We start from the raw sequence: 27,704 nt of genomic DNA on the forward strand, positions 1-27,704 counted from the left end.
AAAGGGAAAATAACAACACAACCAAAAACCTAAACTGATATGGTATGCCTACTACATGATTTAAACCTAGGTAGGACAAATGTTAAGCCAAAGTGCCTTCCAAAAAAGATGAAACTACCAAAAGTACATAGGGCTGTGCCTATTTTCCCATATCCTTACCAAAAGTCACTATTATCCATCTTTTTAAAATTTATCCCAACAAACATCACAGGTAAAAAATGGTCACTTTAATCTACATTTCCCTGATTAATATGATGCTGAATATCTTTGTTTTAATACTTACTTGCGATCTGTATTTCCTGTTTAGTGATATACTTTGCCCAGATTTCTAGTAAATTCTGTTTTCCTTCTGATTTGGAAGAATATTTTATATATCCTGGATATTTACCCTGTTTTCTCTTAAAAAACTTCCCAGTCTGCTGCTATTTGTCTCAACTTCTTTTTTTCATAGGTTTTACTGTATAAAAGGTATAAGATTTATGCAGAAAAACTTCATCTTCATGAAGTTATCTATTTCCTCTACAGAGTACAATAACTAAGCCAAACTGGCTAGTAAAAAAGCTTTGATTTAACAGCTAGTTCTACTGCTAAACAGCCATGTGACTTAAGAGGAATCAATCACAATATCCTGAAGCCTTAGTTTCCTCACTAGGAAAGTAACAATAACTTCTCTGCATACATTTCTAAGTACTTGTAAAAATCAAAAGGTTATATCAATTAAAGAACTTTTAAAAGGTGTGAAGAGAAAATATAAAACAACTGCAGGAATCAACAATTTGGTAGTCACAGGAGAACATCCTAGTTATGCTAATCTCAAGTAAAATCATGTAGGAAAAGACCTTTGGAGATGAAGAAGGAATTCACCCCCAGGGGGAGCTTCGTGAAACAAGAAGCCTGGAGAGAAAGCTAGCAGGTATCACCAGGTTCGCCATGTGCCTTTCCAACTGAGAGAGAAACCCTGAAATTCATCAGCCTTTCTTGAGTGGAGGGGGAAAGTCAATGGAGATCCAGCAACCCAATCCCCACTGGGATGAGCAGTAGAGACTCAGCAGGCCAACCCCCACAGCCACCAAGGAACAAAAACTGTGACCTGGAGTGACAGGAACCAGGAGTTGGGGGATATAACTCCTGCCAAGAACAATCCATTCTCCTCCAGAGGAACTTGCAATCTCTGCAAGTTATGAATCAGAAATTCCACCAAACCACCACCTAATCATGTTGCCACAGATCAGCAGGAAGCAGCCAGAATGAATGGGCCAAATAAGGAAGTGTAGTAATAAATTTTGTTTTAAGGGGGAAACTGTTACAGTAATATTTTAAATGTAATCTTAAAATTGTTAACAAGCTAGGAATTGTAATAGTAGCCTTTAAATGTAACTTTAAAACAGTAAGCAAGGAATAGATGTGAGCTCTTAAATCTCACAAAGGAGCAATATGTAAATGTAAAGTCTGCACCCAGAAGTGAATAAGCTTTCATCTATCACTCTAGAATTAGAGGCAACTTTCCTAGGTGTCACAAACGATGGAAATTCTAAAAGAAGCACGGAACAGCTGAGATAAAAATAAAGACTACTGAAGTTTTCCAGACCTCTGTTACTTGTTAACTAAGATTATCTTCTCTCTGTCTCTGCCCTTTATAAAGCCAATTGAAAAATCATTTGAAGAGGCAGATCTGGTAAGGAAATCTCCCCTTCACTCACACCACAAAAACCTTTTTTTTCCTCCTAAAAAAAAAAATCATGTAGGAAATCACTATTCTCTCAAAATCAGTTTCTATCATTTTTCATCACCATTAAAATATTTTGAAATCTAGCCAGAGACAGTCTTAAGAACATTAATTTAAGAAAGTAATTATCTATATCTTAAAGATAGATCCCTAAAAAATCCTGGGAGGCACATGCCTGGGACTGGTCCGGAGACCAAGTAAAGACATATGTAAGTGAAAACCACAAGGCTAAAGTGTGTGAGTGTGTGTGTATGCATTAACTCTATATTATGAGTGTAATCTGTCTTGTAAAATGTGAAAAAAATAGCTTTAATTCTGGGAAACTTTATTTTTGTGAACTACAATTTCATCAAAGCTCAAATTTACACATTTAACATTTCCATGTCATAGTCAACTCTATTTTGATTTATTAGAAAATACCTAAAACTATTCATTCCTATCTCATCACTATGAACAACCAAAAAAAAAAAAAAAAAAAAAGAGAGAGAGCTAATAAATACCAAACCTAAACATTTATCCTTAGCATGTTTCCAAATAGAGTTAAATATAGCATAGAGTGCTTGGAGGAAGACTGGGTCAAATTTTATTCCTGACTTACATTTTATTTATACACACACACAAAAGTATGTATATATATTTGCTTTATTTTTTATTTCATAATTTTATTCATTTACTTTTTCTATGTCTAATAAATCTTTTGTATAGGTCAATACATTTAGTTAGAACTCTAAGAAACATGGAAACATACATGTAATAGCCATTCTAGATCTTTTCCAAATAACTATACTGAGGAAAACTCTTGACTAAATGTTACCTTCAGAAATATCCCTACCCTTCTATTCACACCTAAAACAATCTGTATGGCCTCTGACTTTCCACAAAATCATTTTACAGAATGGCTTATCTTGAAAAACATCTTCTTTTACTCTTTAAAACATTATTTGAAAACCAGAAACTCTCCAAATTGTAAATAAACAGCAAACATCATTGTACCTGAGCTTAAGAATTAAAACATTTTTTATTAGCTCAAATATTAATTTCTAAAGTAAAACTTGAAATTCATACTAATTTCTAGGGCTGAAACTACTCTTTCTCCTAGAATGGTCATGTGATTAAAAATATTTTAATATCTGATACAAAGATAATTTCTGATGTGGGGTACATGATTACATATATATTTTCTCCAAACTCAGAGGAAACTGAGTTTACTGTGACACACTGAGCAATTATTTGAGCTAATCAGGGGATATTAAGGCAGGTCACTCAGGTAGGGACCCAGCTTGTCTGGGAACCACCATCTTATTCTTAATTCTTGAGATTCTTGACTCAGAGTTTGGCTCCTCAGGCAGTCTTTTCTCAAGGATCCTATCTACTCTCCCTTACAGCCCTCCTCAGTGCTCAGAATGTGCTAAGCTGAAGAGACCAACCTCTAGACAGGAACCACAGTCCAAAAAGGCACTGCAGCAAACATATGGTAGCTAAAGGAGAGGGTTATCTGGACAAATAAAAGTGGCTTTGGAAGAGATTTGTGCCTAAAGACCAAGGTGATAAGAGCATTACACTATAAAAAGTAACAACGGCAACAGAATATTGAAATCTAAGGCAGCATGCAATGATCTTTCTTAGAAATGCTAGAATTGTAATTAAATTAAAAAAAACATCTAGGACTGGAATGAACATACTTGAGAAATTATTTTTCTCTAGCTAACAAAATTATTGTTTCTGTTTGAGCAAATGTCCATCTATCCCTAAATTCATTTTTATTTTTTTAAGTAAATTTTAACAAAACAACTAATAAAAGAATTTAAGGTTGATCCTATTGAATTATTAACTGTGGTCTTCCCATTAGTTCTCTACATAAAAAAGATGAGTTTCTCAGTAGTAGGTACAAAAGCCTTTAAAGAGAACTTGGGCAAAATAATTTGGCTAGCAATCATAAAAACCAGAAGGCAAATGAAGCAGAAGTATTTAGTGTGATGTTTATCCTAGTTTATCTTAATATTTTTTCACAAAGATTGTTAAAGTAAAATTAATATAAGCATTTTATGATTCATTATAAAAGAATCCAACCTGTAAAAATTATGAAAGACTTAAACATATCATGAATAGAGTTACAAATGTCAGCTATTATGCTACTAATCAATTTTGGTCTGTATTTTCTGGGCGTCTTCAGGACAGGAATAACATCAGGTAGAATCTTGTCATAATCAGTATTATGAAAGCAGGTAATGCTTCTTTGTGAGCTGAGGATAAACTGTGGCTGTCTTTTCCTTATATATGCCTCTTTCACAACCTCTTCTGCAATTTTCATAGAAACATCTCTAATGGTGTTCAAAGGAGGATAAAGCTGGCCCTATTCCAAGTGTTCATCCGACACTTGCTGAGCAATAACCTCAGCAGTCATGAAAAAGAAATTATCCATGATGTGCCTCAATCAACATGCCACTGACTACACCAAGTGCAACTCCAGGAAACACATAGGAATTGTTACCTTGGCCAAGATAAATGTCCATTTGGAAAAGTTTTTGTCACTGGCAAAAACTGCATACCCCTTGTTAGTTTACTGCACTTCTCTGTAGAACATTCTACTTTGCTAGTTGGATTACTCTAAGCAAAAATAATAGACTGCTCATTGCAGGCAGCCATATCTTTGAGAATTTGTTCTGAGAATGCACCATGAATTGCAGCTCTCCTTTGAGGGCAGTTGGTTTTAATTTTTGAACAATGGCTTACAGGTTCTTTATTTCTTTGTGTTCATGGGGATAATCCTCTTTCTCTCGTGCTAAGGAAGTATGTTTCTTAACTATTAATCCTTTTGGTCAATCAACTATATCTTTCTGATGGCTTTCTCCTTTGGTGAACCTTTTCCCACTGTCACAGCAATCAGATCTGCAATCCCTGAGGCAGCCTCTCCAGCTCCTTAAATAGCAATGTTTGAGCAGTTTTGTGTACTGTGTACTGGTTTGAAACTGTTATGTACCCCAGGAAAGCCATGCTCTTTTAATCCAATCTTATGGGCACGAACTTATTGTGGGTGGGATCTTTTGACTAGGTTAGTTTCCATGGAGATGTGAACCTGCCCCTTCAGGGTGGATCTTAATTAAGTTTATGGAGTCCCTAAAAGAGCTGATACAGAGAGCGGAAACCAAGACACAGATGTTTGGAGATGCTAAGCTAAGAGATGAAACCCAGTGTTTGCCATGGAGAAGCTAAGTGGGGACCCACAGACACTTAGAAAGAAAGCCACTGGAATGAGAAGTTGAAGGCAACTGAACCAGGAGCAAGGACAAGCAGACAACGGCCACATGCCTTCCCACCTGACAGAGGTGTCCAAAATGCCACTAGCCTTCCTTCAAAGTTAAGGTACCTTTCTCTGGATGTCTTAATTTGGACATTTTCATGGTCTTAGAACTTTGAATTTGTAATCCAGCAAATCCACTTTGTAAAAGCCAATCCATTTCTCGTATATTGCATTCTGGCAGCTTTAGCAAACTGAAAGTTTGTTCTTGGTTATTCAGAGCTGCAAGGAGACCTGCAACTATATCAGATGCTGTTCCTTGAATATCATCATAGAATTGTAATATTGGTTTCAATACTTTTTGAGGTGATGAAATGCAACAAAAAAAAAAAGCAAGCAAATAAATACCATACCTAAACATTAATCTTTGGCCTATTTCCAAAGAGAATTAAATATAGTCCAGAGAGCTTGGAGGAAGACCAAGTTAAACTTTACTCCCGATAAATGTGTGTGTGTGTGTTTTATTTTTAAACCAAGAGACAAACAGAAGTCTAAAATTAAGTTAGAAAAACAAATCTTTTGTTACAAAGCATTTCAAACATTGTTTGTCAAAGGTAGAAGTTATCAAAGAATAATTATTTGTTCATTTTATATTCTTAGATATGTAATTACAAAGATTTTTAAACATAGTAAAATGATGAGTATATTGTACAAAAATTCAAACACTAATAATCAAGATTCATCAATTATCAAGGTTTTACCATATTTGTTTCAAGTATCCTTTTGTTTTGCTGAAGTATTGTAAAGCCCTAGAAATAAAAACATATATCATTTAATACACTTTGCATGTATCTCTAAAAAATATGGGTATTTTCTTATGCTAAGGGCCATTATCACACCTAACAAAATCTACAATTGCCTGACAATATCTAATATTCGTTCTGTAGTTAAATTTCCCCAAATGTCACAATGACATCTCTCAGAAGATGTTTGAATTAGGATCCAAGCATAACTCAGACATTTCATTAGACATACACATTATACATAAAACATTTTATAGAAATATAAAGGATTCTATCAAGACAATATCCTTATCATACAGCTTCACCAATTTTAATATTTTGCTATATCTGCTTCAGATTTCTAACTTAAAATAAAACATTACAAATACACCACCTTCCTCAAATAGCAACTATCAAGACTTTCAGTTTATCATTACCATGCAAACTTTGCAACTTTATTCTACTTTGCAGATTTTAAACCTTCTCTAGATGCTCTCATAATGTATTATTCTTCTTTAATTATTTCTTTTCCCTCAACATTGTTTTGTTTTTAAATATTTTTATGGAGAAATATCCATACACATACAGTCCAACAATATTATACAATCAATGGCTCAAGATATCATCACATAGTTGTGTATTCACCATGATCATTTTTATAACACTGCATCACTCCAGAAAAAGAAATAAAGAGAAAAAAGAACTCATACATCCAATAGCCATTACCCCTCCCTCCCACTGACCCACAGTATTTCAATCTACCCAATTTGTACCCTTTATCTCCCCCTATTATTTATTTATTTTTCTCTTGTTAGGTTTTTAAAAATTTTTTTTATTGAGATATCTTCACACACATACAGTCCATCCAAAAGATAATGGCTCACAATATCATTGCATAGTTGTGTATTCATCACCACGATCATTTTTTAGAACAGTTGCATCACTCCAGAAAAATAAAAAGAAAAAAGAAAAAACTCACACCCCTCCCTCTCACTGACCACTAGTATTTCAATGTATCCAATTTTTTTTTACCCCTTATCCCACCCCAATTATTTATTTCTTGTACTTATTTTTGTTTACTCATTTGTCCATACCATGTACAAAAGGAGCATCAAACACAACGTTTTCACAATCACACACTCATACTACAAAAGCTATATAGTTATACCATCTTCATCAAGAATCAAGGCTACTGGAATACAGCTCAAAAGTTTCAGGTACCTCCTTCCACCCACTCTATACACCATAAACTAAAAAGGGATATCTATACAATGGATAAGAATAACCTTCAGGATAACCCCTCGACTCTGTTTGAAATCTCTGAGCCACTGACACTTTATTTAGTCTCATTTCTCTCTTCCCCATTTTGGTCAAGGCTGAGTAACATCCCACTCCATGCATACACCACATTTTGTTTATCCATTCATCATTAGATGGAGATTGGGTTGCTTCCATCTTTTGGGAACTGTGAATAATACTGCTATGAATATCACTGTGCAAATAACTGTTCAAGCATCTGCTTTGTCAATTCCTTGGTCCTATACAGCTTTGGTCCCACCAACCTCCTTCATCCTAATATTGGCAAAGATACTACATTTCCATGTTACAGACCTAATAATATACATATTGATTTATACAATTGCGCTTTAAATTGTAAGAAGAAATACACAATTATACTGTCCGTTGTAACTACACCATTGCTCTTTGTTTCTTATTTTATTTCCCCATGTGAACTTGAATTACTATCTGGGGTCACTTGCTTCAGGCTGACGAACTTTCTTCCATATTTCTTATAAGGCAGGTCTGTTAGCCACTAACTCTGTCAATTTTGGTTTACTTGGTGTTTAGATTTGCTAAAGTTGCCATAATGCAAAACACCAGAAATAGGTTGGCTTTTACAATGGGGAATTATCAGTTCTTAGGCCATGAAAATGTCCAAATTAAAGTAGCAACAGGATGATGCTCCTGGGTTTCACTATTTTCAGCTTCTGGGTCCAGAGGCTTCCTCTCTGAGATTCCGTGAATTCTCTCAGCTTCTCTGGCACTTTTCTCTCTAGATTCTCTCTGGGTCCCCCCCCCCCCCCCCACGTCTTTTACCCTCTCATACAGGATCCAATAATAGGATTAAAACCCACCTTGAAGGTTGGGTCACATCTCAATTGAAATAACCTAACCAAAAGGTCTCACCCACAACATGTCTGCACCCATAAGAATGAATTAAAAAGAACATGGCTTTTTCTGGAGTATATAACAGCTTCAAATCAGCATATCTGGGAACGTCATTTTTCATGGACATATGGATTAGTGTTTTTCAAGAAATCTGGGAAGTTCTCAGCCATTATTTTTTCAAAAACATTTTCTGCCTCTTTAATCTTTCTTGCTGGCACTCCCATTATGCATACATTGGTGCACTTACTGGTGTCCCACATTTCTCTCAGGATCTGCTCATTTTCCTTCATTCTTTTTTCTCTATTCTTCAGATTACATAATCTCTTGTGATCTATTTCCATGTTCACTAATTCTTTCTTCTGGCAGTTCAAATCTAGTCCCTCTAGTGAATTTTTCATTTTAGTATACTGCTCGATCCAGAATTTCCATTCAGTCCTTTTATAAAATTTCTATCTCTTCACTGATACTCTCTATTTGATAAGACATTGTCATATCTTCTCTTATTTCCTTAAACATAAGCTTCTTTAGTTTTTTGAACATATTTGTAATGACTACTTTGAAATCTTTGTCTGTTAAATCCAACATCTGGTCACTCTCACAGGCAGTCCCACTGCATGCTATTTTCCCCTACGTATAGGTCTCATTTTCCTGTTTCTCTTCATATCTCGTTTTGTGCTGCTTTTGAAAACTGGTCATTTTAGATAATATACTGTAACAATTCTGGATACTACAGAGTCCAGCATCAACCCCAGGCTTCTTGTTCTTTGCTCATTTATTTGTTTAGTGAATGGCTGAATTTTTTCAGTAAAGTCTATTTCTTCACACATACCCCACCTCCAGCAGTGTGAAGCCTCTGATGTTGCTCCTCATAGAGCACAGCCTTGATCACGAGCAGTCACCTAGGATGAAAGTGGTCTTACAGGGCTCTTGCTCTTCTGAGTTTCTTTCCCTGATCTCATTCAACTATAAAATTCCACCAATTATTGGCAGTTTCCTCTAACTTTTTCAACAATACCTTGGGGTATAATTAGCTACACAGACTGATACAATTAAATTCAGGCTCATTTGCAGGGATAGTTCTAGAGTTTACTATCTGAGGTTTGTTCTCTGCTCAGGAAAACTCTTCTTAACTGTCTTCTTTCCTTCTCTCTAGTAAAATAACTGGTCTATGGTTTAGCTTACTCGCTAATGAAGATACCAGTCTCTTAACTGCTTTCCACCAAAACCTCCATTGTTTAATAGCGCCTCAGAGGCCTGAACTTCCCACAACGTTTTAATTAAAGTCAGCTCCTCTGGGAGTTCAGATTAGCTCTCTATTTTACTATTTCTCCTCTGGGCAAAACCTCTAAAACAATGCTCTGGAGCTAGGATCCACTCTTCTCTCTGAATGACATACTTGCTTTAGGATCAGGACACTGGTTGCAAAAGAGGGTATGGTCGTCTCTGGTCTTCTTGGCTATTAGGACCTCAGTGTTCTTAGTGCGCTGCCCAAGGTAAAGCCTCTGTCCCAACAATGAGGGCTGGGTGGAAGGAGGGAGCTCCCAGCCTCTTGGCCACAATCACCCAAAACTTAGCCTCTCCAAAAGTAGCAGGGAGACAAGGGGCATCTTCCAAGATACCACAGACCTTGACTGGGAGTTGAGGGGAGGAGGAGCACTGTGTTCTCGGCTGCAACTGCCTGGAGTAGAACTCTGTCACATATTCAGACAGGAGCCAGGAGGAAAAGAGAGTGTTGTAAATGGAGTATTACAAACACTCGTTCTCCTTACCCTAGTTTAGATTTTTTAGAATAAAGGTTTCTTCGTTTACTTTATGCCTTAGGATCATTTCCAGAGACTTTAGATGATTGCTTTGCTAAATAATTTTAACCAACTTTTCTGAGGATTGGGTCTACAGAGCTTGTTCTAGTTTGCTAGCTGCCAGAATGCAATATACGAGGAACGGAATGGCCTTTTAAAAGGGGAATTTAATAAGTTGCTGGTTTACAATTCTAAGGCCGAGAAAATGTCCCATTAAAACAAGTCTACAGAAATGTCCAATCTAAGGCATCCATCCAGGGAAAGATACCTTGGTTCCAGAAGGCCGATGAAGTTAAGGGTTTCTCTCTCAGCTGGAGGCACAAGACAAACACACAGTCAGGGCTTCTCTCTTGGCTGGAAGGGCACATGGCGGACATGGCGTCATCTGCTAGCTTTCTCTCCTGGCTTCCGATTTCATGAAACTTCCCAGGAGGCGTTTTCCTTCCTCATCTCTGAAGGTCGCTGGCTGGTGGACTCGGCTTCGTGGTGCTGCTCTCTCTGAATCTCATTCTCCCAAATGTTTCCTCTTTTATAGGACTCCAGTACACCAATCAAGACCCACCCAATGGACGGAGACATGTCATCACCTAATCCAGTTTAACAACCACTCTTGACTAAACCACATCATCCAGGGAGATGATCTGATTACAGTTTCAAACATAGAGTATTGAATAGGGACTATTCTGCCTTTACAAGATGAGACTTTGAGTAAAACATGGCTTTCCTAGGGGACATACATTCTTTCAAACCAGCACAGAGCTCCTCCCACTGCACTTACAGAAATGGAATCCTCAGACATATTTTATTTATAAATATTTCTGCATGTACCTCTGAAAATACTGACCATTTTAAAACACAATCACAATTTCATTACCCTACCTGAAAAAAAATTAACAATACCTTAACATTATGAAATCCATCCAGTATTGAAATTTCCAATTGTCTTCTGACTTTTTTTAAGTAGTTTAGCTTTATCAATCAGAATCCAAATAAGGTCCCACACTGAACTTAGGCAATAGGTACTTTAAATCTCTTTTAATGAATATTTTCCCCCTCAAATCTTTTTTCTTGCAATTTGTTGAGGACACTAGGTAGTCTGGTAAAATCTCTCAGTCTCTATTTTACTAACTGCATACCTATAGTATAGTTGAGCATGTTTCTTTGTTCTATTTCCTATAAATTGTGTGATTCAATATACTAGGCCACCATCTTCACCCTCCTCTTCCTTGTAAAACTAAAGATAGTTTACAGATCCACAGGAAAAACAACTGAGGTTTTCATTATAACTAGTGAATTACAGATTAATTGGGTGAGTTGGCATCTTTATGATACTGATCTTCCCCTCTATGAACAAAGTACCTTGTTCCATTTATTCAGGTTTTAGGTCCTTCGACATTATTAAATTTTTTAAATTAGAGAAGTTATAGGTTTATAGAACAATCATGTAAAAATTCCCATATACCCCCCCATTACTGACATCAGTGTGGTACCTTTGTTACAACTGACAAAAGAATATTAAAATTATACATTAACTATAGTCCATAGTTTACTACATTAGGTGTTTTTTCCATATATACCACCCTATTTTTAGCAACTTGTATTATTGTGGTACATTTGTTATAATTCATGAAAAAAACATTTTTATACACATACTATTAACTATCGTCCATTGTTTGCAATAGGACTCACTGTGTTATACAATCCTGTTTTATCTTCCAGTAACATATATGTGACCTAAAATTTCACCTTCTAAACCACAATCACAAATATAATTCAGTGTCGTTAATCACACTTGCAGTAATACGCTGCTATCACCACCATTCATTTCTAAATCTTTACAAATAGCCGAAATAAAAACTCTGTACAAATTAAGCATTAACGCCCTATTCTCTACCCCCAACTCAGACCCTGGTAAGTTATATTCTAAATTTTAACTCTATATGAGTTTGCTTATTCTAATTTTATATCAGTGACATCATACATATTTGTCCTTTCGTATCTGGCTTATTTCACTCCATAAAATGTCTTCAAAGTTAATCAATGTTGTTGCATGTACTGGGACTTCATTCCTTCATAGCTGAGCAATATTCCACTGAATGTATATACCACATTTTGTTCATCTAGTCATCATTAGATGGATTATTTGGGTTGCTTCTATCTTTTGGCAATTATGAATAATGCTGCTAAGAACATCAGTGTGCAAATAACTGCTTAAGTACCTGCTTTCAATTATTTTGGGTATACACCTAGCAGAGGGATTACGAGGTCATAATGATAATTCTACACTCAGCTTTCTGAGAAAATGCCAAACTGTCTTCCACAACAGCTGCACCATTTTACATTTCCATCAGCAACGACTGAGCGCTTCCAGTTCTCCACATCCTCTCCAACATGCATAGTTTTTCTGTTTCAATAGTAGCCATTCTAATGACTGTGAAATGGTATCTCATGGTTTTGATTTAATTTTCCTTAATGGCTAGTGATGTTGAACATGTTTCAGTCCTTTTTAATCATTTGTATCTCTTCTTTGGAAAATGTCTATTCAAGTCTTTTGCCCAATTTTTAATTGGGTTATCTTTGTATTGTTGAGTTGTAGGATTTCTTTATATATTCTGGATATTAAACCTTTATCAAATATTTTCACCCATTGAGTAGGTTGTCCTTTCATTTTTGTGATAACGTCCTTTGCACAAAATATATCAATTTTGATGAAGTCCGTTTTGTGTATTTTTTCTTAACATTGCTAATGCCTTGGGCATAGGGTCTAACAACCACTGCCTAACTCATGATCCTGGAAATGTTTCCCTACATTTTCTTCCAGGAGTTTCATATTTCTAGTTCTTATATTTATGTCTTTGATCCATTTCAAGTTAAATTTTGTATATGGTGCAAGACAGGGGATCTCCTTCATTCTTTTACATGTGGCAATCTAGTTCTCCCAGCATTATTTGTTGAAGAGACTATTCTTTCCTAACTGACTAGACTTGGCAGCCTTGTCAAAAATCAATTGGGGGCCGGCCATGGTGGTTCAGCAGGGAGAGTTCTCACCTGCCATGCCGGAGACCTGGTTCAAATTCCGGTGCCTGCCCAAGCAAAAAAAAAACAAAAAACAAAATCAATTGGCCATAGATACAATTGTGTATTTCTGAACTCTCAATTCTGTTCCATTGGATGATATATCTATCCTTGTGCCAGGACCATACTAGCTTTGTAATAAATTTGAAAATTAGGAGGTACAGGTCATCCAACAACCATACTTCATTTTATGGCTCTGGTTACTTGGGACCCCTCACCCACCCAAATAAATTTGATAACTCACTCTTCCATTTCTAAGTAGGCTGTTGGCATTTTGATTGGGATTGCACTAAATCTATAAATCATTTTGGGTAGTAGTGACATCGTAACGATATTGAGTCTTCTAATCCATGGACATGGAATGTATTTCCTCTTATTTAGGTTTTCTTTGATTTCTGTTAGCAATGTTTTTGTGGTTTTCTGTGTATGTACTTTACATCCTTGGTTAAATATATTCCTAGATACGTGGTTGTTTAGTTGCTATTGTAAATGGAATTATTTCTTCCTCAGATTGCTCATTACTATAGTATAAAAAAAGTATTGGTTTTTGCACATTGATCCTGTACCCTGCCACTTTGCTGAATTTGTTTATTAGTGCTGGTAGCTATGTTGTAGAGTTTTGGGGGCTTCCTATGTATAGGACTATGCATTGTCTGCAAACACTGAAAGTCTTATTTTTTCCTTTTTGATTTAGATGCCTTTTATTTCTTTTTCTTGCCTAAATGCTCTGGCTAGAACTTCCAAAACAATGTTGAATAACCATAGTGACAGTGGGAATCCTTGTCTTTTTCCAGAACTTAGATGGAAAGCTTTCAGTATTTCACCACTAAGTAGGATATCCTCTGTGGGCTTTTCACATATACCATTTATCATTTATCGTGTATCTTCTTAGATATCATGTATCTTTTTACTTTATCAATCTAGCTAAAGGTTTGTCAATTTTATTGATCTTTTCAAAGAATCAACTTTTGGGTTAAGTACATCACAACAGTTAGTTGTATAACAGATTTCAGAATTTGGTATGGGTTACAATGCCACAATTTCAGGGTTGGTTTTTTTTTTCTAGCTGCCCTAAGGTACTGGAGGCTAAAAGAAATATCAGTGTAACAATTTAGCACCATACTCATTTGTTAAACCCTACCTTTTCTGTATAATGCCATCACTACCTTTGATCTTTCTCCAACTCTTTAGTGGACTATGCCCATTCTAACTTTTTTTCATGTTAAAAGGGGCTGTCAATAATATGAGATAGAGAGATAGAACTAGTTGATTTTCTGGAAGGGCTGGGCCGTCTGCACTTCAGGACTTATCTGGTCAAGGGACCCATCTGGAGGTTGTAGGTTGGAGAGTTACCAGTGCATGCAACCTTTATAGAATCTTATGTAATGCTCTAGGTACTCTTTAGGATTGGCAGGAATGGTTTTGGTTGGGGCTTGGCAAGTTATAATAGGTAGCAATGTCTAACTGAAGTATAAAAGTACACAAAAGTGACCTTTAGAGTAGCCTCTTGACTATATTTGAATGCTTTTAGCCACTGATACCTGAACAAAAGGACAGGATGGCATGGTTGATCCCAAGGTGCCAGGGCTAGGCTCATCCATGGGAGTCATCTCCCATGCTGCCAGGGACACTTTCATTCTTGGATGTCATGTCCCACTAAGAGGGAGCACAATGATTTATTTCACTTGCAGAGTCAAGCTTAGAGAGAGAGAGAAGCCACATCTGGGCAACAAAAGAGGTCTTCTGGAAGTAACTCTTAGACATACATACAGGTAGACTAAGGTTTTCCGCTGTATACATAAGCTTCATAAGAGCAAGCCTCAAGATCAAGAGCTTGGCCTATTGATTTGGGTGTCTGTGACGTTTGGCATAGTAATTGATCTTTTGTGATGTACCTGACTGATTCCCTCCTCAATTATGTTTCTGTGTTTGCATCTATGTTTTTTTATTGGGGGGGGGTTATGGTCTGGGAATCTAACCTGGGTCTTCCACATGGAAGGCGAACATTTCACCACTGAACCACTCTGTATATTTTTAAAATACTTTCTTTGAGTTACCCTGGAGTCTGTAACACACAACCTCTGTCTAAAATCTACTAATTGAACAAGATACCAACTTGGCTTCAACAGCATACATGTTCTCTGGCCTCATATCCCTTTGTTTCTTGTTTCTGTGCCACATCATTATCTCTTTACATATTTTGCACGTCCATTATCATGAAATATACCTTTTTCTTATTCAATTATATTCTGACCCTTATAGGAATTAAAAAGTAGGCTTGTATAGTGAAAATACGGTACTACTGGGTTTTGCATGTAACCCTTTTAGTCCCTTTTAGTTACCCTTACTGGATCTTCATTTCTTCATACTTCCAAACCACACTCTCCTGTTTTTTCCTTTCAACCTGAAGAACTCCCTTTAGTAGTTCTTCTAAGGCTGGTCTACTGTTGACCAACTCTGTTTATCTGTGGAAATTTTAAACTCTCCCTCGTTTTTGAAGGGCAGTTTTGCCAGGTAATCATCTTTGGCTGGCAGTTTTTCTCTTTCAATACCTAAATATATACCACTGCCTTTTCACCTCCATAGTTTCTGATAAAAAATCAACAATTAGTCTTATTGAGGAGACCCTGTATGTGACAAATCACTTTTCTCTTGGTGCTTTCAGAATTCTCTCTTTAACATTTGATATTCTGATTAGAATGTGTTTTGGAGTAGGTCTATTAGGATTTATTCTGTTTGGAGTACACTGTGATTTTGGATATTGTTCTAGTTTGCTAGCTGCTGGAATGCAACACACCAGAGATGGATTGGCTTTTAATAAAAGGGGATTTATTTCATTAGTTCCTCAGAGAAAAGGCAACTAACTTTCATCTGAGGTTTTCTTATGTGGGAAGGCACAGGGTGATCTCTGTTAGCCTTCTCTCCAGGCCTCTGGGTTCCAACAACTTTTCCTGGGGTGTTTTCTTTCTGCTTCTCCAAAGGCCTGGGCTGAGCTGTTGAGTCCTGAGATGAGGTATGCTGAGCTGCTTGGCTGTGCTACGTTGAGCTCTCTCATTTAAGCACCAGCCAATTAAATCAAACATCATTCATTACAGCAGGCACGCCTCTTAGCCAACTGCAGATGTTGGTTAAGCATGAGCAGCAGATGAGGTTCACATACCATTGGTTCATGGCCATAGCAACAGAACCAGGCATGTCCACCTGGCCAAACTGACAAATGAATCTAACTACCACAGGTACGTATTTATACCTTTTCTGAAAACTGGGAAATTTTTGGCCATTATTGCCTCAAATATTCTTCTGCCCATTGTCCCTTCTCCTCTTCTTTTGGGCACCCATGATACCTAAGTTTGTATGCTTCATGCTGTCACTCAAATTCCTGAATGTTCAACTTTTTCCCATTCTTTTCTCTGTACTTTTGACTGTATGTCAACTATCCTGTCTTTCAGTTTGCTGATTCTTTCTTCTGCCTGTTCTAATCTGCTGCTGTATGCCTCTAGTGAATTTTAATATGTATTATTGTGTCATTCATCCCCATAATTCGTTTCTTTTCACACTTTCCTTTTTCAAATTTTCCTTTATGCTCAAACACTGTCTTTTTAATATCCTTTAGCTCTATAGTCATATTTTCCTTTGTCTCTTTGAATGATTTAGGAGATTTGTTTGAACCTTTTTGGATGGTTCCAATTGTATCTCCCCTAAAATTTAAATCTGTCTCCTGGTCTGAGCCATATCTTCCTGTTTTTAGTATGGCTTATAATTTTTTTTTTTTGTTATCTGGGCATATAATTATCTTGACAAATTAATCTGAAGGCCAGTTTCTCCCTCTTGTCTAGGATTTTATTGTCAATTTCCTTTGAGTGAAGTTCTTCCTTGACACTTGGTCTAACTCATTCTAATCCTCTAGATTTTAACTTTTCAGTTTTTCTCAGTTATCTGATTTTTGCCCTAGATGTGCAGCAGTCATACAATTAAGATTATACTTTTTGTGCAATTGTTTCACCTCCAGGAAAAAGCTTCCTTTCCTCTGTTCCTTCTCCAGGAATCTTGATATGCTCTGTTTATTTTTGTGCAAAATTTTCTCCCCAGCTGCTACAATTTGTTTAAATTCTCTTCATCACTCAGTGCTCCCAATTGCCTTACACTTTACATTTCTGGGATCCATCTTGTCATATAGCAGTTCAATTTAAACTACCCCCTTTATATTTTTCTGAGGCCTTTCTGCCTCTGGCTTCTTCCTTGTTAGGGCATCCCACCCCAGGGAGCCAGATGGGGTCAATCCAGAAGGGTGAGGCATTCCAGTAATGTCCATTTTGCATTCAGGTGGCCCAGCCAAAAGAAACTGCACTAAGTGCACACATCTCTTGCCAACAGTTCTGTCTCTCTCTTCCCACGTCCCCCCACCACCAACACCTGCCAGGAGCCTGGGTCTCTGCAGACTTGGATCCTTGTGCCTGGATATGCATGGGGTTCCAACTCACTGCTGTGAATGGCTTTATCGTCTGTATTCACGACTGTAACTCAAACTATGTTGCCTCTCTGTGTGACGCCCAAGCTGAGTGGCACTAAGGGGGAGGGATCTGGATTGACAGGTTCAGGAGAGAAATCTCCTACCTGATCTCAGAGATTTTTTTTTCTTCCATTCAGCATTTGTGGAGTGCTCCTCATCTTGATCAGCCTCCAGAGTTCTAGGCAAGTGGGATTTGTCCTTTTGTCAGTCGATTCTGAGGGAGGGCTTTTCCAGGGGATGTCTTACGTCACCATGTTGATGACGTCCTCAATACTGTTTCATAAATTTCACTATTAAGATTTCACAAATCCTTGGTTAGACTTATTCTAAAGTGACTTAGGATTCCAATTTGGTCTTCTGTTTCATCTTTTGTCTGTTACAGGATTTCTTTTTCTAATATTATCTCTCTAATTAGTTGTTACTAGTAGAGAGAAACATTACTGACTCCTATATTTTGAACAACGTTGTTTAACTCTTTAGTTTTAATAGTGTACGTTCTATTGGTTCTTCTGTACTGATAATCATTGGTCTACAAATAGAGACATAACTGTCCTTACTTTTCAAATTTTTGTAAATCACTTATTTTTATCTTATTGAATTCACTAGGAGGATCTCCAATTCAACAGTGAAATGAAATAATGTTAACAGCCCTCCTTGCCTCATGATATATGCTATTGGTTTCTAATGGAAATCATTTCACAAGATAAAGCAGGTCCCATTCAATTACTAGTTTGTTAAGAGTTCATATTATAAAGGGATGTTAAATTTTATTGAATGCCCTTCTGGTTTTTGTCCTTTAATCTGTTAATGTAGTGCATTATACCAAAGATGTTCTAATCTTAATATATCCTGCTATCATTCTTATGTACTTCCACCTGGGCATGGTAAACTTTTTTTTTTAACACTCTTCTGGGGTCAATTTTATTTAGGATTTTAAATACTGATTCTAAGTAAGACTGGTCTAAATGTTATTGCTATTATCAGAGCTTCTGGGTTTTGTTATCAAAGTTATACTAATTCCATATAATGAACTAGACAACTCTCTTTTTTGTTGTTACCAAGACAGTTTGTAAAAGATAGTAACAGGGTGGGCCATGTGGCTCAGCAAGCAGAGTTCTCACCTGCCACGCCATAGACCCAGGTTCACGTCCCGGTGCTTGCCCATGCCAAAAAAAAACTTTTTTTTTTTTTAAGTTTTTTTCCAAAGGATATACCTTTGATTTCACTGAAATTCATTGCTGTTACTTTACTTTCTATTCTATCAATTTCTAATTTTAGTTATTTACTTTTTCCTAATTTCTTTGGTTTTGCCCTTTTTCTGGTTTTTGGAGTTGAACACTTAGAACATTTATTTTTAATCTCCCTTGTCTTTAAAAATTAATTTTAATAAATGCTTTTAATGATATAAGCCTTATTCTCAAAATAACCTTTTAGTTATATCCCACAAATCTCTTCACTATATTCTAAATCTTCCAGTTTTCATTGTAATTTCCTCTTAAATGCGGAAATTACATTTAGAACTATTTAGAAATGCATTTTTAGTTTCCAAACTTTTAAAATATGTATTTATATTGCTGTTTAAAATCTGTCTAGCTGCAATATGGTAGAAAACATGGTAGGTATCTTTATTTTTGGTTGAGACTTTTTTGAGATATACATAATTTTTAAGTGTGCATATAAACATAAAAGGAATGCATATTTTCTGCTTCTTGGGAAAAAAATTCCTAAGATATCACAGTCTTTATACCTTTACCAATTACTTGATCTAAAAACCATTAGAGTGTTAAAATATCTCCCATGTGTGCATCTGTCGATTTCTTCCTGTTAAGTCTACCACCTTTTGTTTTATATGATGCATTAAAGCTATTCTTAGCTATAAACAGGTTCATGATTATTGCATTTTCTTGGTAGATTGTTTCTTTCAATATGAGGTACCTTCTATTTCTTCAAAGCTTTTTCATTATACCCCAATCTTGTTCGTACTGTCTAGTTGATTTTTGTGTTAATAAAGTGAAATGGGAAGTTTTTTATTTTGTTTTTTATATCTGTGCTTAGTACTGTTTCTCATATTCTATACATTCTCTCCATTTAACTTTCCTTCTTGCAAATGTATATCTTCTCATTCTTTTAGTGATTTAAGTGATAAATGCTCCTAACTTTCATATTCCTAAAATGTCTACTTTGCCCTCTTATCTTGGAATTGAATTTAACTGCATATAAAATTTAAGTTGACAACTGTTTTTTATGGAGCTCTTATTTCATTGCCTCCTGGCATCTATTCTGCTATGTGCTATACACTGTCAGTTTAAATATCATTTCTCTTTCACAGCTTTTAACACTTTCTTTTTACTCCTGATATTCTACAGTTTAAGATATCTCAAGATATGCCATTTGATACTCGGTATTTATGCTGAGGACTTTTTTCTTCAATGCTTATAAAATTTGCTATTTTTCTCTCCAAATATTATCCTCTATTTCCTCCACTCTCTTCTCCTGAAACTCTTTTCAATGTATGCTGAAGACTCAATTCATCCTCTATGTCAACTGTTCTCTGGTATTTCCTTTTCTTTGTCTCACTGGGGGGAAAGAATTCTTCAATACTGTTTTCTAATTTATTAAATTCTGTGCCTTGTTTACAGTTTGAACATTAAGTTTATTTCAATTTCTGTATTTTGTTTCCAATGTTTCTAATTGTTTTTAATTGCTTCTTAATTGCTTTTATATATACTTTGTTTCATTTCCACATTTAAGTGCTAACATATGGCATCTGGACCACAAGTTTGTTCCTAAACCAGACTTTTCACTAGTGAAATTCAGGTTAGCTAGCATCAGAGGTTTACATAAAATATGACCATATTCAAAATCCTTTTGCACTCACTAGAAAGTTTCACTATCTTCCTGGTAATTAACATGAGCTCCACTTCACCTAGCTTTCCTTCAAATTGAAATCTCTATGGCTGCTTGTTGCCACATATAATAGCCTCTCAAAATCACTGCCCAAGACTTCAAGGATTTCTAAAACACAAACACTGCTCTTTTAAAAAGCTTTGTACCGAAGGTTGGTAAAAGGAGAAAGTTAAAATCAGAAAATACTTTTTCCAAGTTCAAAGAAAAGCAAAAAATCTTACAGAATATTTATAACATTCCCAGTTTGAGTCACTTGAGAAAAGAATGGGTGCTAAGACAGACACAGTCAGTAAGAGGAATAAAAAGGTAATTAATACTTTAGATTAGTAATAATATTTTATAAAACGATGGTGGATTCAACTGTGTACCCCAGTGGACATGTTGTTGGTCTTGATCCACATTACTATGGGTATGGACCCATTGTAAATAAGATCTCTTCAAGATGTTACATCAATTAAAGCATGGTCCAACTGAATCAGGCTGAGATTTTTCCATATTATTGGAATCCTTTACAAAGAAAGTAAAACTCAGAGAGAAGCCACACACAGCAGCCAGAAGCTGGAAGTCAATGGAACCCAGAACAGAAAGATGCTACTATGTGCAATGCTACTTGACAGAAGATAAGGACCAAGGATCATCAGCAGTCAGCCCCAGAATGCCCCAGTCTTCTGAGAGAAAGTACACTTTGCCGATGACTAGATTTTGGACTTCTCCTAGCTTTAAAATCACCAGCCAATAAATTCTCATTGTTTAAGCCAACCCACAGTATGGTATTTTGTTTTGGCAGCTAAGAAACTAAAACAATTAGCAATACCCATTACTGTTTGCTTGTATATTTCAGATATCCTCCAAATAAATGGAAGCACAGCTATTATAACACCAAGGCAACAGCTGTTTCTATTGGGAAAAATACCAGTATTTGGACTTCCGGGGTTACCCTAACCTGGTCTGCTGAGAGGTAAAACAGACTGCTGAGCACATCAAAACCATTGCTTATTCAGTTATTACCTGTGAAAATCACAAGACTAGGCTATACAGGTCACAGTAGATGCATTAATCTGAGCTGCTGATCTTTACATTTTATTTTTAGTATGATGTAGGCAAACAGCCAAAAAAAAAAAAAAAACCACACTGATCTTTTACACATAGTGCACTTTTTTTTAGAAATGCGACCAAAAACTCTCAAAAAGGATCACATTAATCAAATGATACGATGGATGAGCCTTGAGGACATAATGCTGAGTGAAACAGGCCAGACACAAAAGGATAGTTACTGTATGATTCCACTTTTATGACCACAGTAAAGGTAAATTCAGAGGTTCATAATACAGAATATAGGGGAACTAGAGATACATGGAAGTTAGATATGGGTGAACATTTAGCTAATGAGGTTGAACTTAAATGTAAGGGAATAGATAGAAGTGAAGTAGTTCACTAGTGGGGTCTATAAGTAACTGACCATATTAAAGGCGAACATGATTGGAAGGAGCTGTATAGACCCATGTGTGCCTCCAATTAACACTAGAAATATAAATAAGTTCTTGCATGAACTACTCCAAAGGTACAAATCTTGTACAAAGAGTGTATAAGTTCAGTGTATAGAGGGAAAACTGTTATTGCATTATCACAGCAACATCAAGGGTAAATAATGGGGAGAGGGACAAGAGTTAAGGGGAGGTTTAGATTTCCTATTTGGTGAGGGTGGGTTTATTGGTTATCTTTCTCTTAGGAACAACGAAATTATCTAAAATTGAGAGTGTTGATGGACTGTTGACTTTGGATATTATACATGATGCCCAATGAATAGAGGTGACTGAAGAATGCACTGAGAAGTAGACTGGCGAACAATGGTGCGTACAGATGATCAAATATTGTGCTGCTACAAAATGGAATGAAGTTGTGAGGCAAGCAACATTGTGAGTGAACATGTGGGACATTTGGTAAGGCAAAATAAGCCAGAAACAAAAGAGCAAATATTGTACGGTCTCATTCAGAAAATACTTATAAGAAAACAGGGGCCTAGACTGTAAGCTCTTATAGCAATCACATTCAGTCCAGAGTGATAACTGTTATTTCTGGATTTTGAGGGGCTGTTTCATATATGTATAACCTGGTTTTGGAGATAAGAACAAAGCCGATCAGATCAGGTTTAAGGTAATTCAGAATACAGGGGCAAGGAAGACATGGTCTATATTTTAGAACCTCATCTTTTCTTTAGACCAAAAGAAAGGTTTATTCTGTCTGAAACCTAAATTTTCTGTTGCACATCATCTAACTCAACATGTCTAGACAAATCATTTGAACAATCCAAGCACAGGGAGCCCAGAATAAGAATGAGAGCCCTTAATTGTGTATGGCTTAATGTAATGTCTGGATAAATCCCAGAGTATATTAGCAGATGATCAAAAAGTACTGGCAAAGTACCCTAAGGGATGGGAGAAAAAAATATGGAACTATTAAACTTTACCACCAGGGAAACCCCTGATACTGTGTCAAACATTAGGGACATCCAAATCAATAGGCCAAGCCCTTGATTTCGAGGCTTGCTCTTGTGAAGCTTATATATTGTAGCAGAGAAGCTTAGCCTACCTATAAGTATGCCTAAGAGTTACTTCCAGAGGACCTCTCTTTTGGTGTTCAGATGTGGTCTCTCTCTCTCTCTTTAAGCCCGACTCTGCAAGTGAAATCATTGCCCTCCCCCCTATGTGGGACATGACATCCAGGGGTGAAGTCTCCCTGGGGGCTTGAGAGATGACTCCCAGGGAAGAGCCTGGCCCTGGCACCACGGAATCAACAATGCCATCCTGACCAAAAGGGGGAAAAGAATACACAAATACGGTAACAGTGGCTGACAGAGTTCAGAGTTGAGAGGCTACTCTGGAGGTCATTCCCACATAAGCTTCAGTTAGACATTGCTACCTACCATAACTTGCCAAATCCCAACCAAAACCATTCCAGCCAATCCTAAAGAACACCTAGGGCGATATATAAGAATCTACAAAGATTCAATGCACTAGGCTGACTTTTCGGGTGGGAGATAAGTCCTAAAATTTAGAGGGGCCATCTTCTCCAGAACATCAACTAGGTCCATTTCCTATTCCAGATTATTGACAGCCCTTTTCAACATGAAAAAGTTAAAATGGGTATAGTCCAAATACCCCTGAAGAGCGGGAGAAAGACTGAAGGTGATGTTAGAGTTAAACAAAGAAGGTAGGGTTTAACAAATGAGTATGACTGCTAAATCATTATATGATATTTCTTTTAGTTTCCAGTATCTTAGAGCAGCTAGAAGTAAAAACCTAAAATTGTGGAATTGTAACCCATACCAAACTCTGAAATCTTGCTACAATTAACTGTTGCCATGTGCTTTGAAATTTATTGCTTTTTTTTGTACATATGTTATTTTTCACACTCAAAAAAAAACGGGTTCGGTTCCCAGTGCCTGCCCATGCAAAAATAAATAACTAAATTGACTGTGATGATAAATACACAACAGCAGTATGATGATATTGTGAACCACTTACTGTACACTTTGTATGATTACATGGTGTGTGAATATATAATATATATCAATAAAAAATAAATAATTTAAAGGATCACAGTATTTTTTATTTTTAATTTTGTAAAAAGTTACCTCAACTGTACCCTATGGTCAGCATGCAAATTATTAAGTCTAGATGTATTCAAAGCAATTTTTAAAACACTAAGTATGTTTTCTGAACTAACCCACATTATAAACTACTAATCCAGAGGTATAAAACCGCAAATTGATAGAGTATTTCAGAAGTGAGAGTTTCCTGGTCATTTTCATCTCCTCAAAATTTACAAAAGTTAATTTTATAATTTCAAAGAAGAACATAAGAAAACAAAGGAAACCGTAGCAGCCTTATTTGTGGACAGAGGAAAACAAAAAGTAAAATCAACTGGTTTTGGAGAAGACACATGAATTTACTGAATAAGACTAAAAGAAAAAGATGTGCAGTGAAGAGAAAAAGGATGCCATTAGTCAGTATCATATTCAGTTTGAAATGGTCAGGAGAAGAAATACTGCCATGATCTCACACGTATACATTAAATGTATTACAGGTCATCTTGACAACAACATGAGTACACAGAATTTAAAGTGGTGCCTTATGTTAATTCAAGGTCAAAAAAAAAATGTTAAGGGAGGAGAGGTGAAAAAAAACTAACACGAACACCTTCAAGAATTGGAAAGAACTTACTTCTCATGACACTTAACATTTACTCAAACAATGATGATATTGTGCTAAATGTATTATCTACCTCATAGACAAAATACTTTCTTAAAGACAGAAAACTCTATCTCATTCATTCCAATCTCCAAAGTGTCTTACAGAATGCTACCATACTACAGAGAAACACTAGATTTTCCATATACTTGTCAATCTATGAAGAAACAAAATAAAATAGGAGGTACGGAAAGATGTGGGAAGACAGAAGAGTAGAAAGCTCCAGGAATCAATCCCTCTACCAGAACAACTATGAAACACGCAGAAACTGTCTGAATCAAGTACTTTGAAATTCTAGAGTCCAATAGAACATTGTACAGCAATCAAGGAAAAAGAGATTGGTAAATTACAGTAAATACCAGTGAACTGCTTTCTCCACACAGCAGCTACCATCGCTCATACCCCACTCTCGCAGCAGGGAGTATTAGGGCCCAAGGCCCCTGGCATAGCCTGCTGGTGTCAAAAGGGATATAAAAATCTACTTCCCCAAGATCCGGGACAGGGGGAATGGGGTTGGGAATGGGTACAGGTCAACTGTTGATCATCGCTTATGATTAGCTATTTCAAATTGCTGGGGGTCCTGCTCTGAGGGTAACCTCTATTCCAACCTTATCCAGGACAAAGGTGGCAGAGCTGTGGAGGGCAGGTAAAGGGCTGCATTTGCAGGACACGGGCTGAGTCAAGAAAGCCCAGCTTTGGGGAGCCATGGAAGAAGCTCCTGGGGCCCTTCCTGGCCACTCCCTCATCCTCCCCAATCTTCCCCCAACCTTCCCCCGCAGGGCAGTTTAAAGCCCGCTGGCATTCCATTTCCGAGTTTCCAGCCTAGTTTCAGTTAGGAAAGACTGACTAGGGAAATTCCTCTCCAGAATGCCAGCCCCTCCCAAAGTGTGGTTAAAAGGAGGAATTTTTAGGTTGCATATATGTTACTAACATTTTTTTTTTTAATCTTGGAACTGCACAACACACTGAACTCTAATTTAAACCATGGACAATAGTAAATAGCATCATTGTAAAATACTTTCAACAACTGTAACAAATGTACCATACCAATGCAAAGTGATAATAGGGTGGTATATGGGATTCATGTGTTTTATGCATGATTCTTCTGCAAAATCACAACTTCTCTTTTAAAAAAAAAATGTATAAAATAAAATAGGAAGCAGACCTCCTGTAAGCCATGAGAAAACAGGGCCCCCATCCAATACCAGTCAGTTAGCCTTTCCAATCCAGAGCAAAATTCAGTAAGGCCTAAGAGCCTTCCATCCTATAGCTCAGTGGCTTTCAAACACCTCTGACTATAAATTCTCAGCAAAAAATTCATATGACATCACAACCCTACTCATACAGGTATACATGTAATTGAAACAAAATATTCGGAGCTTTTATATTTACTTAATCTGATCTGTTCTTCCATGTTGTTCCTTTTGCTAAAAACCACTAAATTTTGCTATCTATTATTTAGTTACCTATAGTCTGAATAACACCAGTCCTAAGCAATAGTCTTCAAACTGGATTACATTTACCCCCAGAGTATGTAAAGATTTTTGAAGGGATTCACAGGCACATATGGTTAAAAAGGAATCAATTTCTAAGTTCTCAACTTTCATAAATAAAACCAAGGGATGTCTAAGCGCAGGTTCTTCTTTCTCACATTCCCTTTTATAATCACCCTTCTATTTAACAAAAGAAAGATTTTTCATTCATCCCTAATTTACCAAGGTTAACCGCTTTAAGTAAAAATCCCTCTATGGTATGAAACCAGACGGGCAACTGAAAATATCACTGGCAATAATAAAAAGTGAATGACTAATAACTGTGTAATAAATATTCTGGCAGATGAAGAAATTGCAATCTCTTTGCTTTCAACAAAACTGAAGGAAGAAGTCTTCTAATTGAGCTGTCAGCCAAGATAATAAAAACCTTTTGAAGACAGAGCACTACGTAATTTAACATACAATTCAGAAAGGGTTAAGATAATTGAATAATTGTAGCTGTAGTAAAATATCTTCCATGTCCACCTACTTATTTATCAGAGAAAGGCTTCTCAGAACTTTTATCTATTTTTTCGTTAAAATGAAGCAGAATTGATGCTGAAAACTATCTTCTAGAAGCAAATAATATTCATCCAGAGTGATAAAATAGGAGAAAGACCCAATACATCTCAAAAGAGATGCTTTTCCAATAATTTTTACATTTCAATTATTTTTAATGTCTAAAATATTTATGGTGTGACCAATTGTATATTTTCAGTAACTGTAATGATAACCCAATATAAAAGTTTATATGTATTTTTTTATTGCAGAAAATATGATCAAAAAAATTTTAAGGCTTCAAGCCAAAAATATTACTTTAAGTCAAGTTCTCAAAGTGTGGTCCCTGAACCTAATATCATGGGCAACACGAGTAACGTGATTGAAATGCAAATTCTTAGACCCCTCTACAGACCGAGTAATTATACTGGGGCCCAGCAATCTTTGTTTTAACAAACCTTCCAGGTAATTCTTCTATACACTCAAGCAAGAGAACAACTATTTTAGAATAAAATTGTAAAGGAGAGGTTAAAAAAACAACCCAATTGAAGGAGGGGAAAAATGTAAAATATTTGCTATAGAGCGTATGTATTGATGTATTTTTTTTGTTGTTGTTAAATGGATGGTGGTAAATATTAAATCACTATCATATCTTGGGTCTACTGGATATGTTTAAAAAGCATGATGTTTTAATTTAAAATGCCTGTATCGACAATGATAGCCATTACATCCTTCATATTTTTTAGACATAATGAAAAAATTTCAATGTCAACTTTAAAAATGTTTAAGGGAGGTATATATGCATGTAACTATTTTAGGGGGTACATAAATTAAAAGTTGAATGATCACCAATTATTAGGTCTAGAGCAGGTCTCCAACTATGATCATTGTACTAGCAGTCCTGGAATCATCTGTGAGGTTATTGAAATGAAAATTCTCAGGCCCTCTCTCAACATTCTCAATCAGGACTGGAGGAAGGAGCACAGCCATCTGTGCTTAAGCAAAAATCCAGGTGGTTTTATCCACATTAAAGTCTGAGAGCAGCTGACTTAGACCAAAGGAGTGGGTCTCAAAATTTAGGTTGCATCTGAATCACCTGGAGGACTTGTTAAAGCAGATTGTTGGGTCCCATTCTCCAAGTCCTGATTCAGTACTTCCAGATGGGGCTCGGGAATCTGCATTTTTAATAAGTTTCCCAAGTGATAATGATGCTGACTA

At 36.3% G+C, this 27,704-nt stretch overlaps 1 protein-coding gene, 1 long non-coding RNA gene and 1 pseudogene across 8 annotated transcripts in view; 1 reads left to right on the plus strand and 2 right to left on the minus strand.

Moving 5' to 3' along the window:
* Positions 1–27,704, minus strand: part of RABEP1 (rabaptin, RAB GTPase binding effector protein 1) — a 266,434-nt gene that overhangs the window by 50,628 nt on the left and 188,102 nt on the right. The gene's annotated exons all lie outside the window — the stretch shown is intronic.
* On the plus strand, positions 1,573–22,133 carry LOC143688174 (uncharacterized). The gene is made up of 3 exons (XR_013177866.1): positions 1,573–1,675; positions 21,048–21,164; positions 21,936–22,133. It is a non-coding gene; the product is annotated as an uncharacterized LOC143688174 (long non-coding RNA).
* On the minus strand, positions 2,199–8,256 carry LOC143685658 (NADP-dependent malic enzyme pseudogene; annotated as a pseudogene).

Source organism: Tamandua tetradactyla, chromosome 6 (assembly GCF_023851605.1).
Source record: "Tamandua tetradactyla isolate mTamTet1 chromosome 6, mTamTet1.pri, whole genome shotgun sequence".
In the NCBI taxonomy this organism is placed as follows: domain Eukaryota; kingdom Metazoa; phylum Chordata; class Mammalia; order Pilosa; family Myrmecophagidae; genus Tamandua; species Tamandua tetradactyla.